General features: G+C 44.8%; 1 pseudogene; it reads right to left on the bottom strand.

Moving 5' to 3' along the window:
* Positions 1-9,150: 9,150 nt before the first annotated feature.
* On the bottom strand, positions 9,151-17,483 carry LOC141072602 (uncharacterized; annotated as a pseudogene).
* Between the last annotated feature and the right edge of the window lie 384 nt (positions 17,484-17,867).

Here is a 17,867-nt window from a genome sequence, read left to right as displayed (position 1 = left end):
CTTTTGGGCTCACTAATGCCCCTTCTGTCTTCCAGTGCTTCAAGAAAGACATTTTCCGAGACTTTGCGGATAAATTTTTGATTATCTATCTGGATGATATTTTGATCTTCTCCAAGGATTGGGATTCTCATGTGGAACATATTCGGACTGTGTTCCGGATCTTGAGGGAGAATTCCCTGTATGTCAAAGGATCGCAATGCCTTTTTGGGGTACAGAGAATTTCATTTTTGGGATTTATTTTGTCTCCGTCAACTATTGAAATGGACCCGGCCAAGGTACAGGCCATTTATGATTGGGTTCAGCCCACTTCTTTGAAGGCCCTCCAGAAGTTTTTGGGTTTTGCTAATTTTTATCGGAAATTTATAGCAAAATTTTCTAGTATTGCCAAGCCATTGACTGATCTGACTAAAAAGGGTGCTGATCTATTGAATTGGCCTCCGGAGGCTGTTTCTTCCTTTCAGGAGCTGAAGCGAAGATTCACTTCTGCCCCGGTTTTGCGGCAACCTGATGTCTCACTCCCATTCCAGGTAGAGGTGGACGCTTCTGAGATTGGTGCAGGAGCTGTTTTGTCCCAAAAGGATCCTGTAACATCTAATATGAATCCCTGTGCTTTCTTTTCCCGAAAGTTCTCCCCATCTGAACGTAACTATGATGTGGGGAATCGGGAACTGTTAGCCATGAAATGGGCATTTGAGGAGTGGAGACATTGGTTGGAGGGAGCTAAACACCAAGTCGTGGTCCTCACTGACCACAAGAATTTGATTTACCTGGAGTCGGCCAAATGCTTGAACCCTAGACAGGCTAGGTGGGCCTTGTTTTTTACACGTTTTGATTTTGTGGTCTCTTTTCTTCCTGGCACTAAGAATGTCAAGGCAGACGCCCTCTCTAGGAGCTTCTTTACTGATTCTCCTGTGGTGACCAAGCCTGCTACCATCTTAGGCGAAGGGGTAGTTCTTTCTGCCATCTCGCTCGATTTGAGACGTGCTCTGGAAGAGTTCCAGGAGGACAAACCTGAGCGTTGTCCCAGTGGAAAGTTGTATGTTCCTGACCAGTGGAAGAAGAGAGTGATGTCTGAAGTTCATTGCTCTGCATTAGCTGGTCATCCAGGTATTTTTGGTACTAGAGATCTGGTGAGTCGGTCTTTTTGGTGGCCCGCCTTGTCTCGTGATGTCAGGAATTTTGTGCAGTCCTGTGGGACTTGCTCCCGGTCTAAACCTTGTTCTCGCTCTAGTGGGTTGTTGATGCCTTTGACGGTCCCCAGGAGGCCATGGACCCATATTTCAATGGATTTCATCTCTGATATGCCTGTCTCTCAGAGAATGACTGTTATTTGGGTGATTTGTGATAGGTTCTCTAAGATGTTTCATCTTGTACCACTCCCTAAGTTGCCATCTTCCTCTGAGTTGGTGCCCCTGTTTTTGCAACAGGTGGTTCGCTTGCACGGGATTTCTGAGAACATTGTATCCGACAGAGGAGTTCAATTTGTGTCTAGATTTTGGAGCACTTTCTGTTCCAAGCTGGGAATTCAGTTGTCCTTCTCCTCTGCTTTTCACCCTCAGACCAATGGGCAGACGGAGAGAACAAACCAGACCTTGGAGTCGTATTTGAGATGTTTTATTTCCGCCGATCAGGATGATTGGGTTTCATTTTTGCCCTTGGCCGAATTTGCTTTAAATAATAGAGCTAGTTCTGCCACTTTGATGTCACCTTTTTTTTAACTTGGGTTTCATCCTCGATTTTCTTCACGGCAGGTGGAGCCCTCTGCCTGCCCAGGTGTTGACACTGTGGTGGAGAGAATGCACCAGATCTGGGACCAAGTGGTGGATAAGTTATCTCTCTCCCAGGAAAAGGCCCAGCGGTTTTCCAACCGACATAGGACCATTGGTCCCCAGTTTAAGGTTGGTGATATGGTTTGGTTATCATCAAAAAATATCGCTATGAAGGTGGCTTCTCCTAAGTTTAAGCCTAGATTTATTGGACCTTACAAGATTTTTGTATGCTTCTGTTAATACATCCTAGAATTGCATTTGCCTTTTTTGCTGCTGCATCACACTGTTGACTCATATTCAGTCTGTGATCTATTAGTATACCCAAGTCTTTTTCACATGTGCTGTTGCTTAGCCCTATTCCTCCCATTCTGTATATGCTTTTTTCATTTTTATTGCCCGGATGTAGTACTTTGCATTTTTCCCTGTTAATAACCATTCTGTTAGTTGCTGCCCACTTCTCCAGTTTATTTATATCTTTTTGAATCCTCTCTCTCTCTTCTCTAGTATTAGCTATCCCTCCTAGCTTTGTGTCATCAGCAAATTTAATCAGTTTACCCTCAATTCCTTCATCTAAATCATTGATAAAGATGTTGAACAATACAGGGCCCAGGACAGAGCCCTGTGGTACCCCACTTGAGACATTCTTCCAACTGGATGTGCAGCCATTTACGACCACTCTTTGGGTCCGATCACTAAGCCAGTTATGAATCCACCTAACAGTTGCCTTGTCCATTCCATACTTAGTCATTTTTTCAATAAGGATTGTATGAGATACTTTGTCAAATGCTTTGCTGAAGTCAAGATATACTATATCTACAGCATTTCCTTGATCCACCCAATCAGTGATTCCATCATAGAAGGAAATTAAGTTAGTCTGACATGACTTATTAGTTACAAACCCATGCTGACTCTGTTTAATCACTTCATTCTTATCCAGATACTGACATACATGTTGTTTAATAATTTGTTCAAAGATCTTTCCTGGTATAGAAGTCAGACTCACCGGCCTATAGTTGCCTGGGTCCACCTTCTTCCCCTTTTTGAAGATAGGAACAACATTTGCTCTTCTCCAGTCTTCTGGCACTTCTCCTGTTCTCCAAGAATTTTCAAAGATTATGGAGAGGGGTTCAAAAATTTCTTCTGCTATCTCCTTCAGTACTCTGGGGTGTAATTCATCTGGACCTGGAGACTTGAATTCATTTAGGTTAGCTAAGTGTTTCCTCACTATCTTTCTGTTTATAGATATCCTGGATTCTTCTATTCCCTTAATAGGACAGTGAAGAACAGTTGATGTTACATTTCCTTTCTGAGAGAAAACAGATGCAAAATAGGAATTTAAAAGTTCAGCCTTCTCAACATCCTGTCTTGCCATTTCATCATTTTCATCCTGTAAAAATCCTATAGCATCTTTGACTTTTCTTTTACTTTTGACATATCCCTAAAATCCTTTATTATTGCTTTTGACATCTCTTGCAAGCCTCAATTCATTGTCAGCTTTTGTAATCTGATTTGTACCCTGCAGGTTCTGCAGACTGCATTATATTCTTCTTTAGATATGCCTCCCTCTTTCCATTTTATAAACATTTTCTTCTTCCTTTTTAGCATGTGCTTAAGTTCTGTGTTCATCCAACCTGGCTTCCTTAAATGCTTCCTATTCTTCCCTCTTTTCAGAATTGTTAACAATTGTGCTTTGAGAATTTCATTTTTCAAGATTTCCCATCCTTCCTGGACATTTTTGTCTTTAAGGATATCCAGCCATTGGATCCCTCCAATTCTCTTTCTGAATCCCTTAAAATATGCCTTTCTGAAATCTAACCTTGACGTCTGAGTCTTCACAGGTCTTCCTCCTCTAGTTATCCAAAATTCTATAATAGCATGGTCGCTACCTCCTAGGGTCCCAGCCACTTTTACCTCCTCAACCATTTCCTCCCTGTTTATAAGGATTAGATCCAAGGTAGCAGTTCCCCTTGTTTTCTCCCCTGCCTTTTGGAAGATAAAGTTGTCAGCAAGAGAGGATAAGAATTTCCTTGACCTGTTAGTTTTGCCTGAGAGAGATTCCCAACAAATGTCTGGATAGTTGAAATCTCCCATGACAACTATGTCATATTTTTTGGAGAACTTGGCCATTTGATGCATAAAGAGTTCATCCATATCTTCAGCTTGCACAGGCGGCCTGTAGTAAATGCCTACAATGGTGTCCTTTCCATTGTTCTGTCCTTGTATTCTTACCCAAACAGTTTCCACAGAACTCCCAGTCTCTGAAGCTTGGATCTCTGTGCAGATATACGCGTTTCTAACATACAATGCGACACCTCCTCCTCGTTTATCAAGTCTATTTCTTGCAAATAAGTTGTATCCTTCTAGTCTTGTATTCCAATCATGTGTATTGTCCCACCAAGTTTCAGTGATTCCAATGACATCATATTTCTTTTCCTGTGTTAGTAGTTCCAATTCTCCTTGTTTGTTGCCCATGCTTTGTGCATTAGTATAGAAACATTTTAGTTTGTGATTGGTTTCTCTTTCTCCAATATTTTTATTAATTAGATTCTTTTGTCTTTGTTCTTCCTTTCCACTTCTAATAGCAGAGTTCTCAATAGCATTTGTCAGGTGTATGGCTTTTTCTGGTCTTTTGCTTCCCTTCCCTTGTTGTTCTAGTTTAAAGCTCTCCTTACAAGTGTAGCAAGGCGACTTCCAAATACATGTTTTCCAGTCTTCGTAAGGTGCACCCCATCTCTAGCAAGTAGTCCATCGTATAGGTAATTCACTCCGTGATCCAGAAATCCAAATCCTTGCTGACGGCACCATCGACGTAGCCAGTTGTTCACCTGCAGAATCTTATTCCACCTCCTTGTTCCATGGCCATCCACTGGGAGGATGGAAGAGAAGACCACCTGCGCTCCCAGTTCTTTCACTTTCTTGCCTAAGTCTTCAAAGTCTCTGCAGATGGTTTCCAGGTCGTTTCTTGCGGTGCCATTTGTCCCCACATGTAGTAGCAGGAATGGGTAGTCATCTGTAGGTCTGAAGAGTCCTGATATCCTGTCAGACACATCTTTAATTTTTGCACCTGGAAGACAGCACATTTCTCTTGAGGTTACATCCGGTCTGCAGATAGCGGCCTCTGTTCCTCTCAACAGGGAATCCCCCATGACCACCACTCTCCGTTTCTTCTTCACAACATTTTTCTTTCTCCATCCAGGAGGACTCTGAAGGCGTACAAGGTTGCTGTTTGTGGGCAAAGTCTTCTCCTGATGTATTTCTTCATCGTTTTCCTGCGTGAGAGCCTGGTACTGGTTCCTGAGCAGTATGGGTGCTGACTGCCTCCTGATCCTCCTGCTTCTCTGGGTCACATGTCTCCATTCCTCTGTTTCTTCAGGTGCACTTCGAATTTCTTCTCTTTCTGTAACATGAAGAGATAATTCTGCTCTGTCCAAGAACTCTTCACCTTCCTTAATGATCTTCAACGTAGCTAACCTCTCTTCGAGATTTTGCAACTTTTCCTCCAACAGGGACACAAGCTTGCATTTGTGGCATGTGAAGTTTGGCTTTTCCACTGGTAAATCTGTGAACATGTAGCAAGAAATGCAGCTCACCAGATGGCTCCTGGCCTCTTCCATCTTGAGATTTCTTGAAAACGATGAAATATGAGCCAAAATTTTTTGGTTTTCCGATTTCCTCTTTTCACCTGCAGCGGCCAAAACCCAGTGATCGTTGAGCTCGCGGAGACTCTTCACTTATCCCAGAAGGCACTGGGAATATGCAAATGATCTCCTCAAGACTCTTCCCCTGGTGCATGTAATAGCCGTGTGTCGGCAGTGCGTCGCGTCCCTCCGTCCGTGACATACCGATGTCAGCGTTGGGATCGTGACGGGGGAAGCTGCAAGGAGGGTCAGGACTGTAGCATGTCAGAACACAAAACCGCGGATCTGTAGCAGTACTCAGTGTGCGTGATTGAACAATAAGACTTATGTCATATTCCATGACACCTCCCCTTTTGGACTGCGCTACGGAGGCAGGACCTCTTGGTACTCTCCTATGTGCATCTCGGCAGTCTTGCCCCAGCGGGACAGCCCATCTGCATTGCCTTGCTCGCAGCGCTTTTTGTGTCTAACAAAACCGCGGATCTGTAGCATTGCTCAGTGTGCGTGATTGAACAATAAGACTTACATCATATTCCATGACAGCACCACATCCATAGACTGGAGGATTGGCCATGGGCACAACATTGACACACTGGGGGACTGTACCTGGGCATAACATGGACAGACTGGAGGACTGCACCTGGACACCACATCCACAATCTGGTGTACTAAATCTGGGCACCAGATCCACAGACTATACCTGGGATCTACATCCACAGACTGGAGGACTGGACCTGGGCAATGCACCACATTCGTGTACTAGAGGATTGTACCTGGGCGAAATGTCCATAGACTTTAGGGCTGTAGCTGGACACCACGTCCACAGTCTGGAACACTGTACCTGGGCACATCCACAGACTGGAGGACTATACCTGAGTACCACATTCTCTGACTGGAATGCTGTACCTAGGCGCCACATCCACTGACAGGATGACTATACCTGGACACCACATCCAGACTGGAGGACTGGACCTGAGAACCATATCCACTGACTGGAGGACTATACCTGGGCACCACATCCACTGACAGGATGACTATGCCTGGACACCACATCCAGACTGGAGGACTGGACCTGAGAACCATATCCACTGACTGGAGGACTATACCTGGGCACCACATCCACTGACAGGATGACTATACCTGGACACCACATCCAGACTGGAGGACTGGACCTGAGAACCATATCCACTGACTGGAGGACTATACCTGGGCACCACATCCACTGACAGGATGACTATGCCTGGACACCACATCCAGACTGGAGGACTGGACCTGAGAACCATATCCACAGATAGGAGGACTGTACCTGGACACCACATCCAGACTGGAGGACTGGACCTGACAACCATATCCACAGACTGGAGGACTGGACCTGGGCACCACATCCACTGACAGGATGACTATACCTGGACACCACATCCAGACAGGAGGACTGGACCTGAGAACCATATCCACAGACTGGAGGACTGTACCTGGACACCACATCCAGACTGGAGGACTGGACCTGAGAACCATATCCACTGACTGGAGGACTATACCTGGGCACCACATCCACTGACAGGATGACTATACCTGGACACCACATCCAGACTGGAGGACTGGACCTGAGAACCATATCCACAGACTGGAGGACTGTACCTGGACACCACATCCAGACTGGAGGACTGGACCTGAGAACCATATCCACTGACTGGAGGACTATACCTGGGCACCACATCCACTGACAGGATGACTATACCTGGACACCACATCCAGACTGGAGGACTGGACCTGACAACCATATCCACAGACTGGAGGACTGGACCTGGGAACCACATCCACTGACAGGAAGACTGTATCTGGTCACAACGTCCTCATATGTTTCTGCAGTCACTGGTTTGATATGTGGATGTGCGGCAGCTGACTGACAATTCCATGCGCTATACCTCTCCTATATCAGGTAGAAATCTAGTACTGTTCATACCCTGCTTATCAGATAAGACCCTATTTGCGCTTTCTCCGTTCCTACAGTGTGAATCAGTTCTCTCTCTCGCTCTCTCTCTCGTTCTGTCTTTGTTTCATTCTCTCTCATTCTCTCGTTCTTTCTCTGTCTCTTTCTCTCTCTCTCTTTCTGTCTCGTTCTCTCTGTCTCGTTTTCTCTCTTTCTTGTTTTCTCTCGTTCTTTCTTTGCCTCGTTCTCACTCTCGTTCTCTCTTTCTCTTGTTCTCTTGCTTTCTCTCATTCTTTCTGTCTTGTGCTCTCTCTTTCTTGTTTTCTCTCATTCTTTCTCCACCTCATTCTCTCTCTTTCTCTCTCTCTCGTTCTTTCTCTGTCTCATTCTCTCTTTCTCTGATTTTTTCTGTCTCGCTCTCTCTTTCTCTCGTTTTCTCTCGTTCTCTCTCTCATTCTTTCTCTCGTTTTCTCTGTCTCATTCTCTCTCTCGTTCTCTTGTTCTCTCTCTCGCTCTTTCTCTGCCTCGGTCTCTCTCTCATTCTCTGTCTCTTTCTCTCATTCTCTCTCTTCCTGTCTCATTCTCTCGCTTTCTCTCGTTCTTTCTTTCTTGTTTTCTCTGTCTAGTTTTCTCTCTTTCTCTCATTCTTTCTGTCTCGCTCTCTCTTTCTCTCATTTTCTCTCTTTCTCTCGTTCTCTCTCTCGTGCTCTCTGTCTCATTGTCTCTTTCTCTCGTTCTCTCTCGTTCTCTCTCTTTCTCTCTCTTGTGCTCTCTGTCTCATTATCTCTTTCTCTCGTTCTCTTTCTCTCGTTCTCTCTCTCTTGTTCTTTCTCTGCCTCGTTCTCTCTCTCTCGTTCTCTCTCTTTCTCTCTTTCTCTGTCTCATTCTCTCTTTCTCTCATTTCTCTCTCTCTCTCGTTCTTTCTCTCGTTTTCTCTTTCTTTCTCTGTCTCATTCTTTCTCTTGTTCTCTCTCTCATTCTCTCGTTCTTTCTCTGTCTCTTTCTCTCGTTCTCTCTCTTTCTCTCTCTCGTGCTCTCTGTCTCATTATCTCTTTCTCTCTCTCTTTCTCTCGTTCTCTCTCTTTCTCTGCCTCGTTCTCTCTTTCTCTCATTTTCTCTCTTTCTTTCTTTCTTTCTTTCTCTGTCTCATTCTTTCTCTTGTTCTCTCTCTCATTCTCTCGTTCTTTCTCTGTCTCTTTCTCTCGTTCTCTCTCTTTCTCTCGTTCTCTCTCTTTCTTGTTTTCTCTCATTCTTTCTCTGCCTCGTTCTCTCTTTCTTTCGTTCTCTCGTTTTCTCTATTTCTCTCGTTCCTTCTCTCGTTTTCTCTTTCTTTCACTGTCTCATTCTTTCTCTTTCTCTCGTTCTATGTCTCATTCTCTCTCTTTCTCTTGTTCTCTCTCTGTCTCTTTCTCTCATTCTCTCTCGTCCTCTCTCGTTCTTTCTGTCTCATTCTGCCTCGCTCTCTCTTGTTCGCTCTTTCTCTCGTTCTTTCTGTCTCATTCTCTCTCTCGTTCTCTCTCTTGTTCTTTCTCTGTCTCTTTCTGTCTCGTTCTTTCCTTCTCTGTCTCATTCTGCCTCGTTCTCTCTTTCTCTCGCTCTTTCTCTCGCTCTTTCTCTCGTTCTTTCTGTCTCATTCTCTTTCGTTCTCTCTCTCGTTCTCACTCGTTCTCTCTCGTTCTCTCTCGTTCTTTCTGTCTCATTCTCTTTCGTTCTCTCTCTCGTTCTCACTCGTTCTCTCTCGTTCTCTCTCGTTCTTTCTCTGTCTCTTTCTGCCTCGTTCTCTCTCGTTCTCTCTTTCTCTCGTTCTTTCTCTGTCTCTTTCTGCCTCGTTCTCTCGCATTCTCTCTTTCTCTCGTTCTTTCTCTCTCGTTCTCTCTCTCTGGTTCTTTCTCTGTCTCTTTCTGCCTCATTTTCTCTCTCTCTCGTTCTCTCTGTCTCGTTTTCTCTCTCTCTCGTTCTTTCTCTGTCTCTTTCTGTCTCATTCTCTCTCTTTCTGTCTCATTCTCTCTCTTTCTGTCTCATTCTCTCTCTCGTTCTCTCTCTTTCTCTCGTTCTCTTGTTCTTTCTCTGTCTCTTTCTGCCTCGTTCTCTCTCCTTCTCTCTCTCTCATTCTCTCTCGTTCTCTCATTCTTTCTGTCTCGTCCTCTCTCTCGTTCTTTCTCTGTCTCTTTCTGCCTCGTTCTCTCGCTTTCTCTCGTTCTTTCTGTCTCATTCTCGCTCTCATTCTCTCTCTTTCTCTCGTTCTTTCTCTGTCTCTTTCTGTCTCGTTCTCTCTCGTTCTCTGTCTTGTTCTCTCTCTTTCTCTCGTTCTTTCTGTCTCGTTCTCTCTCGTTCTCTCTCATTCTCTCTTTCTCTTGTTCTCGTTCTCTCGCTTTCTCTCGTTCTTTCTGTCTCTTTCTGTCTCGTTCTATCTCGTTCTCTGTCTCGTTTCCTCTCTTTATCTCATTGTTCTTTCTCTGTCTCTTTCTGCCTCATTCTCGCTTTCTCTCTGTCTCGTTTTCTCTCTCTCTCGTTCTTTCTCTGTCTCTTTCTGCCTCATTCTCTCTTTCTCTCGTTCTCTCTGTCTCGTTTTCTCTCTCTCTCGTTCTTTCTCTCGTTCTTTCTGTCTCATTCTCTCTCTCGTTCTCTCTCTTTTTCTCGTTCTCTTGTTCATTCTCTGTCTCTTTCTGTCTTGTCCTCTCTCTCGTTCTCTTTCTTTCTCTGTCTCTTTCTGCCTCGTTCTCTCTTTCTCTGTTTCTTTCTGTCTCGTTCTCTCTCGTTCTCTCTCTTTCTCTCGTTCTTTCTGTCTCATTCTGTCTCTCTCATTCTCTCTTTCTCTCGTTCTTTCTCTGTCTCTTTCTGTCTCATTCTCTCTCTCTTTCTCTTGTTCATTCTCTGTCTCTTTCTGTCTTGTCCTCTCTCTCGTTCTCTTTCTCGTTCTTTCTCTGTCTCTTTCTGCCTCGTTCTCTCTTTCTCTGTTTCTTTCTGTCTCGTTCTCTCTCGTTCTCTGTCTCGTTCTCTCTCTTTCTCTGTCTCATTCTCTCTTTCTCTCATTTTCTCTCTTTCTTTCTTTCTCTGTCTCATTCTTTCTCTTGTTCTCTCTCTCATTCTCTCGTTCTTTCTCTGTCTCTTTCTCTCGTTCTCTCTCTTTCTCTCGTTCTCTCTCTTTCTTGTTTTCTCTCATTCTTTCTCTGCCTCGTTCTCTCTCTCTTTCGTTCTCTCGTTTTCTCTATTTCTCTCGTTCCTTCTCTCGTTTTCTTTCTTTCACTGTCTCATTCTTTCTCTTTCTCTCGTTCTATGTCTCATTCTCTCTCTTTCTCTTGTTCTCTCTCTGTCTCTTTCTCTCATTCTCTCTCGTTCTTTCTCGTTCTTTCTCTGTCTCATTCTGCCTCGCTCTCTCTTGTTCGCTCTTTCTCTCGTTCTTTCTGTCTCATTCTCTCTCTCGTTCTCTCTCTCGTTCTTTCTCTGTCTCTTTCTGTCTTGTTCTCTCCCGTTCTTGCTGTCTCATTCTCTCTCTCTCGTTCTCCCTCTCGTTCTCTCTTTCTCTCGTTCTCTCTCGTTCTGTCTCTTTCTCTCATTCTTTCTCTGTCTCTTTCTCTCACTCTCTCTCTTTCTCTCGTTCTTTCTGTCTCGTTTTCTCTCTTTCTTGTTTTCTCTCGTTCTTTCTCCACCTCATTCTCTCTCTTTCTCTCTCTCTCGTTCTTTCTCTGTCTCATTCTCTCTTTCTCTGATTTTTTCTGTCTCGTTCTCTCTTTCTCTCATTTTCTCTCGTTCTCTCTCTCATTCTTTCTCTCGTTTTCTCTGTCTCATTCTCTCTCGTTCTTTCTCTGTCTCATTCTCTCTCTCGTTCTCTTGTTCTCTCTCTCGCTCTTTCTCTGTCTCTTTCTCTCATTCTCTCTCTCGTTCTCTTGTTCTCTCTCTCGCTCTTTCTCTGTCTCTTTCTCTCATTCTCTCTCTTCCTGTCTCATTCTCTCTCTTTCTCTCATTCTTTCTGTCTCGCTCTCTCTTTCTCTCATTTTCTCTCTTTCTCTTGTTCTCTCTCTTGTGCTCTCTGTCTCATTATCTCTTTCTCTTGTTCTCTCTCTTTCTCTCGTTCTCCCTCTCTCGTTCTCTCTCTTTCTCTCGTTCTCCCTCTCTCGTTCTCTCTCTTTCTCTCGTTCTCCCTCTCTCGTTCTCTCTCTTTCTCTCTCTCTCTCGTTCTTTCTCTCGTTTTCTTTTTCTTTCTCTGTCTCATTCTTTCTCTTGTTCTCTCTCTCATTCTCTCGTTCTTTCTCTGTCTCTTTCTCTCGTTCTCTCTCTCGTGCTCTCTGTCTCATTATCTCTTTCTCTCCTTCTCTCTCTCTCTTTTTCTCCTTCTCTCTCTTTCTCTGCCTCGTTCTCTCTTTCTCTCATTTTCTCTCTTTCTTTCTCTGTCTCATTCTTTCTCTTGTTCTCTCTCTCATTCTTTCTCTGTCTCTTTCTCTCGTTCTCTCTCTCGTTCTCTCTCTTTCTCTCGTTCTCTCTCTTTCTCTCGTTCTCTCTCTTTCTCTCGTTCTCTCTCTTTCTTGTTTTCTCTCATTCTTTCTCTGCCTCGTTCTCTCTCTCTTTCGTTCTCTCGTTTTCTCTATTTCTCTCGTTCCTTCTCTCGTTTTCTCTTTCTTTCACTGTCTCATTCTTTCTCTTTCTCTCGTTCTATGTCTCATTCTCTCTCTTTCTCTTGTTCTCTCTCTGTCTCTTTCTCTCATTCTCTCTCGTCCTCTCTCGTTCTTTCTCTGTCTCATTCTGCCTCGCTCTCTCTTGTTCGCTCTTTCTCTCGTTCTTTCTGTCTCATTCTCTCTCTCGTTCTCTCTCTTGTTCTTTCTCTGTCTCTTTCTGTCTCGTTCTTTCCTTCTCTGTCTCATTCTGCCTCGTTCTCTCTTTCTCTCGCTCTTTCTCTCGTTCTTTCTGTCTCATTCTCTTTCGTTCTCTCTCTCGTTCTCACTCGTTCTCTCTCGTTCTTTCTCTGTCTCTTTCTGCCTCGTTCTCTCGCGTTCTCTCTTTCGTTCTTTCTCTCTCGTTCTCTCTCTCTGGTTCTTTCTCTGTCTCTTTCTGCCTCATTTTCTCTCTCTCGTTCTCTCTGTCTCGTTTTCTCTCTCTCTCGTTCTTTCTCTGTCTCTTTCTGTCTCATTCTCTCTCTTTCTGTCTCATTCTCTCTCTTTCTGTCTCATTCTCTCTCTCGTTCTCTCTCTTTCTCTCGTTCTCTTGTTCTTTCTCTGTCTCTTTCTGCCTCGTTCTCTCTCCTTCTCTCTCTCTCATTCTCTCTCGTTCTCTCATTCTTTCTGTCTCGTCCTCTCTCTCGTTCTTTCTCTGTCTCTTTCTGCCTCGTTCTCTCGCTTTCTCTCGTTCTTTCTGTCTCATTCTCGCTCTCATTCTCTCTCTTTCTCTCGTTCTTTCTCTGTCTCTTTCTGTCTCGTTCTCTCTCTTGTTCTCTCTCTTTCTCTCGTTCTTTCTCTGTCTCTTTCTGTCTCGTTCTGTCTCGTTCTCTGTCTCGTTCTCTCTCTTTCTCTCGTTCTTTCTGTCTCGTTCTCTCTCATTCTCTCTTTCTCTTGTTCTTTCTCTGTCTCGTTCTCTCGCTTTCTCTCGTTCTTTCTGTCTCTTTCTGTCTCGTTCTATCTCGTTCTCTCTTTCTCTCTGTCTCGTTTCCTCTCTTTATCTCATTGTTCTTTCTGTCTCTTTCTGCCTCATTCTCTCTTTCTCTGTCTCGTTTTCTCTCTCTCTCGTTCTTTCTCTGTCTCTTTCTGCCTCATTCTCTCTTTCTCTCTGTCTCGTTTTCTCGCTCTCTCGTTCTTTCTCTCGTTCTTTCTGTCTCATTCTCTCTCTCGTTCTCTCTCTTTTTCTCGTTCTCTTGTTCATTCTCTGTCTCTTTCTGTCTTGTCCTCTCTCTCGTTCTCTTTCTCGTTCTTTCTCTGTCTCTTTCTGCCTCGTTCTCTCTTTCTGTTTCTTTCTGTCTCGTTCTCTCTCTTTCTCTTGTTCTTTCTGTCTCATTCTGTCTCTCTCATTCTCTCTTTCTCTCGTTCTCTCTCTTTCTCTTGTTCATTCTCTGTCTCTTTCTGTCTTGTCCTCTCTCTCGTTCTCTTTCTCGTTCTTTCTCTGTCTCTTTCTGCCTCGTTCTCTCTTTCTCTGTTTCTTTCTGTCTCGTTCTCTCTCGTTCTCTGTCTCGTTCTCTCTCTTTCTCTCGTTCTTTCTGTCTCATTCTGTCTCTCTCATTCTCTCTCGTTCTCTCTTTCTCTCGTTCTTTCTCTGTCTCTTTCTGTCTCATTCTCTCTCTCGTTCTCTCTCTTTCTCTGTCTCTTTCTGTCTCGTTCTCTCTCTCGTTCTTTCTCTGTCTCTTTCTGTCTCGTTCTCTGTCTCGTTCTCTCTCTTTCTCTCGTTCTTTCTGTCTCATTCTCTCTCTCTCGTTCTCTCTTTCTCTCGTTCTTTCTCTGTCTCGTTTTCTCTCTCGTTCTGTCTCGTTTTCTCTCTTTCTCTCGTTCTTTCTCTGTCTCTTTCTGCCTCGTTCTCTCTTTCTCTGTCTCTTTCTGCCTCATTCTCTCTTTCTCTGTCTCTTTCTGCCTCGTTCTCTCTTTCTGTCTCGTTCTATCTTTCACTGTCTCTTTCTGCCTCGTTCTCTCTTTCGCTGTCTCTTTCTGCCTCGTTCTCTCTCTTTCTCTGTCTCTTTCTGCCTCGTTCTCTCTTTCTCTGTCTCTTTCTGCCTCGTTCTCTCTTTCTCTGTCTCTTTCTGCCTCGTTCTCTCCTTCTCTGTCTCTTTCTGTCTCGTTCTCAATTCAAATAGGCTTTATTGGCAGGACCAAAATACAATTAGTGTTGCCAAAGCAAGAAAACAAGTGTGGCAGGTGAGTGGATTAGGGTAGTGGGGATGGGGAGTGATTGTCCATTTGGAGGTCTTTAGTTGCTCTCATCTTATGACATGTGGTGACATATTGGGCGGCGACCTCCACCATTGATTCTTCTTCCCCCAGCAGGATGCAGAGTTTCCTCTCCTCGTCCATGGATGGGAAGTCTGGGGTATGGGTGGTAAGTTTCTGGAAGTGGGAGTCCCTCACTGCTGAGTATTTGTTGCAGTGCAGCAGGAAATGCGCCTCATCTTCCAGAGCCCCCTGCTGGCAGTGCTGGCACAGTCTGTTCTCTCGTGGCTTGTATGTCTGTCGGTGCCGCCCTGTTTCCACCTCTAGGTTGTGGGCGCTTAATCTGTATATACTCAGGGTCTGCCTGTCTTTGGGGTGGCGTAGCCTTTCCAGGTATGGAGCCAGAGTGTAGTCCCTCCGCAGTGACCGGTAGATGGTGAGTTTCTGGGAGTTCTCCAATTCACTCTTCCAACCCTCTATGTATTGCATCTTGCAGCTCTCTGAGATCTCTTTTATTTGGGCTTTAGTTGTGGTGTGTTGCTGACTTTGGTTGAGCTGGCTGCCGAGGTTCCTGGCTTGCTCTTGGCTCTGGCTCAGCAGGGCTTTATGATGGTAGGAGCTGGGGTTGCTGTTCTGTATATGCGCCTGGTGTGATAGCGCCCTCTTGTGTATAGTGAGCCATAAGGGGAATCGGCCCAGCTCTGCCCGACAGGCTATGTTTGAGGTGCTGCGATGTACCTGGAGGAGATATTTGCAGAACTCCAGATGGAAGACTTCGGTTGGGCTGCAATACCACTTTTTCTGGTCTGGATAGGTTGCTGGACCCCATACCTCGCTGCCATATAGCAGTATAGGTGTGATGACGCTGTCGAATATCTTGAGCCAGACTCTCACCGGTGGTTTGAGGTGGTACATTTGTCTTCTGATGGCATAGAAGGTTCTGCATGATTTCCCTTTCAGGGTCTCTGCTGCTTGCTGGAGGCTCCCGGTTTGGCTTAGCTCCAGACCGAGGTAGGTATAGCTGCTTGTCTTCTCTAGCGTGGCACCATTTAGTGTGAGGGAGGAAGTGCAGGTTTCTTTAGAACTCCTCTTTTGAAACACCATGACTTTGGTCTTCTTTTGGTTGATGGGCAGCGCCCATGTGGTGCTGAATGTTTCCAGCAAGGCCAAGCTATCTTGGAGGCCTCTCTCGGTTGGGGAAAGCAGCAGGAGGTCATCTGCATACAGCAGGATCTTCACCTCTCGGTCGTGCAGGCTGAGACCTGGGGCAGAGGAGGATTCCAGGGCCGCTGCCAGTCCATTTATGTAGATGTTAAATAGAGTTGGGCTCAGGCTGCAGCCCTGTCTTACCCCACGGCACTGCCGGAAGAAGGCCGTCCTCTTTCCATTCTCTCTTTCTCTGTCTCTTTCTGCCTCGTTCTCTCTTTCTCTGTCTCTTTCTGTCTCGTTCTCTCTTTCTCTGTCTCTTTCTGTCTCGTTCTCTCTTTCTCTGTCTCTTTCTGCCTCATTCTCTCTTTCTCTGTCTCTTTCTGTCTCGTTCTCTCTTTCTCTGTCTCTTTCTGCCTCGTTCTCTCTTTCTCTGTCTCTTTCTGTCTCGTTCTCTCGTTCTCTTTCTCTTTCTGCCTCGTTCTCTCTTTCTCTGTCTCTTTCTGCCTCGTTCTCTCTTTCTCTGTCTCTTTCCATTCTCTCTTTCTCTGTCTCTTTCTGCCTCGTTCTCTCTTTCTCTTTCTGCCTCGTTCTCTCTTTCTCTGTCTCTTTCTGTCTCGTTCTCTCTTTCTCTGTCTCTTTCTGTCTCGTTCTCTCTTTCTCTGTCTCTTTCTGCCTCATTCTCTCTTTCTCTGTCTCTTTCTGTCTCGTTCTCCCTTTCTCTGTCTCTTTCTGCCTCGTTCTCTCTTTCTCTGTCTCTTTCTGTCTCGTTCTCTCGTTCTCTTTCTCTTTCTGCCTCGTTCTCTCTTTCTCTGTCTCTTTCTGCCTCGTTCTCTCTTTCTCTGTCTCTTTCTGTCTCGTTCTCTCTTTCTCTGTCTCTTTCTGTCTCGTTCTCTATTTCTCTGTCTCTTTCTGTCTCGTTCTCTCTTTCTCTGTCTCTTTCTGTCTCGTTCTCTCTTTCTCTGTCTCTTTCTGCCTCGTTCTCTCTTTCTCTGTCTCTTTCTGTCTCATTCTCTCTTTCTCTGTCTCTTTCTGTCTCGTTCTCTCTTTCTCTGTCTCTTTCTGTCTCGTTCTCTCTTTCTCTTTCTGCCTCGTTCTCTCTTTCTCTGTCTCTTTCTGTCTCGTTCTCTCTTTCTCTGTCTCTTTCTGTCTCGTTCTCTCTTTCTCTGTCTCTTTCTGTCTCGTTCTCTCTTTCTCTGTCTCTTTCTGCCTCATTCTCTCTTTCTCTGTCTCTTTCTGTCTCGTTCTCTCTTTCTCTGTCTCTTTCTGCCTCGTTCTCTCTTTCTCTGTCTCTTTCTGTCTCGTTCTCTCGTTCTCTTTCTCTTTCTGCCTCGTTCTCTCTTTCTCTGTCTCTTTCTGCCTCGTTCTCTCTTTCTCTGTCTCTTTCCATTCTCTCTTTCTCTGTCTCTTTCTGCCTCGTTCTCTCTTTCTCTTTCTGCCTCGTTCTCTCTTTCTCTGTCTCTTTCTGTCTCGTTCTCTCTTTCTCTGTCTCTTTCTGTCTCGTTCTCTCTTTCTCTGTCTCTTTCTGCCTCATTCTCTCTTTCTCTGTCTCTTTCTGTCTCGTTCTCCCTTTCTCTGTCTCTTTCTGCCTCGTTCTCTCTTTCTCTGTCTCTTTCTGTCTCGTTCTCTCGTTCTCTTTCTCTTTCTGCCTCGTTCTCTCTTTCTCTGTCTCTTTCTGCCTCGTTCTCTCTTTCTCTGTCTCTTTCTGTCTCGTTCTCTCTTTCTCTGTCTCTTTCTGTCTCGTTCTCTATTTCTCTGTCTCTTTCTGTCTCGTTCTCTCTTTCTCTGTCTCTTTCTGTCTCGTTCTCTCTTTCTCTGTCTCTTTCTGCCTCGTTCTCTCTTTCTCTGTCTCTTTCTGTCTCATTCTCTCTTTCTCTGTCTCTTTCTGTCTCGTTCTCTCTTTCTCTGTCTCTTTCTGTCTCGTTCTCTCTTTCTCTTTCTGCCTCGTTCTCTCTTTCTCTGTCTCTTTCTGTCTCGTTCTCTCTTTCTCTGTCTCTTTCTGTCTCGTTCTCTCTTTCTCTGTCTCTTTCTGTCTCGTTCTCTCTTTCTCTGTCTCTTTCTGTCTCGTTCTCTCTTTCTCTGTCTCTTTCTGTCTCGTTCTCTCTTTCTCTGTCTCTTTCTGCCTCGTTCTCTCTTTCTCTGTCTCTTTCTGTCTCATTCTCTCTTTCTCTGTCTCTTTCTGCCTCGTTCTCTCTTTCTCTGTCTCTTTCTGTCTCGTTCTCTCTTTCTCTGTCTCTTTCTGTCTCGTTCTCTCTTTCTCTGTCTCTTTCTGTCTTGTTCTCTCTTTCTCTGTCTCTTTCTGCCTCGTTCTCTCTTTCTCTGTCTCTTTCTGCCTCGTTCTCTCTTTCTCTGTCTCTTTCTGTCTCGTTCTCTCTTTCTCTGTCTCTTTCTGCCTCGTTCTCTCTTTCTCTGTCTCTTTCTGTCTCGTTCTCTCTTTTTCTGTCTCTTTCTGTCTCATTCTCTCTTTCTCTGTCTCTTTCTGCCTCGTTCTCTCTTTCTCTTTCTGCCTCGTTCTCTCTTTCTCTGTCTCTTTCTGTCTCGT

The sequence above is a fragment of the Dendrobates tinctorius genome, unplaced genomic scaffold, assembly GCF_039654945.1.
Source record: "Dendrobates tinctorius isolate UK_male_01 unplaced genomic scaffold, ASM3965494v1 ptg000279l, whole genome shotgun sequence".
NCBI lineage: Eukaryota > Metazoa > Chordata > Amphibia > Anura > Dendrobatidae > Dendrobates > Dendrobates tinctorius.
The sequence above is the reverse complement of the archived record's forward strand: the minus strand, read 5'-3'. Positions and strand labels throughout refer to the sequence as shown.